Raw genomic sequence first — 691 nt, forward strand, 5'->3', positions numbered from 1 at the left:
AATCAGCATAGGCTAAGTGCAGTTCTACTGCCCTTTACTCCGACAATAAGAATAACAACATTTCTTTACCCCCCTCCCCCCCCTTTGCATTCAAGTGATTTGTAACCCAACCCCAGCCAGAATCTATCACTTGGGCAACACAGCCCTGTTTGCTGGATACCTCGGTAGATTAGGCGTGCCTGTAAATACAATCTGGTCCTGAAGCCTTCCCCCCAGCCCCAGCCCGTCACTAGCTGCCAGGGAGAGCCGGTTTAGACTTCGCTTACAAAGCATCATTTGAAATTATTAGGTTGGCCAACATCACCCAAATGAATGCACTTCACGGTCCTACAAACAGCAGCTGTTCAGGGAGCCCGCCCCTGCTCTTACTTTTCAGCTCTGTGACACTCTGTCAGACACACTATTTTACACAGGCTTTTCCAGCCTGGATTAATGTTTCAATTTCCATTCACATTTCCAAACAATCTCTAAGTTGGCAACACGGCACGTAACTAGTTCACAAGACTGGGGGGGGTGCTGGGGAAATTCGGGGGGGGTAAACACCCCATGGGGGGGGCGTAGGGAACCCCCCCTGTGACCTGCAGCCGGGTCGCCCCGCGCGTTCCCCCCACCCCCCGCCCCAGCCAAGCCGGGCTCGAGCCGCGCCGCGCGGTGAAGCGAGAAGGGGGCGGAGCCAGGAGCTCTCGCGAGA

Source organism: Lepidochelys kempii, chromosome 15 (assembly GCF_965140285.1).
Source record: "Lepidochelys kempii isolate rLepKem1 chromosome 15, rLepKem1.hap1, whole genome shotgun sequence".
Lineage (NCBI taxonomy): Eukaryota > Metazoa > Chordata > Testudines > Cheloniidae > Lepidochelys > Lepidochelys kempii.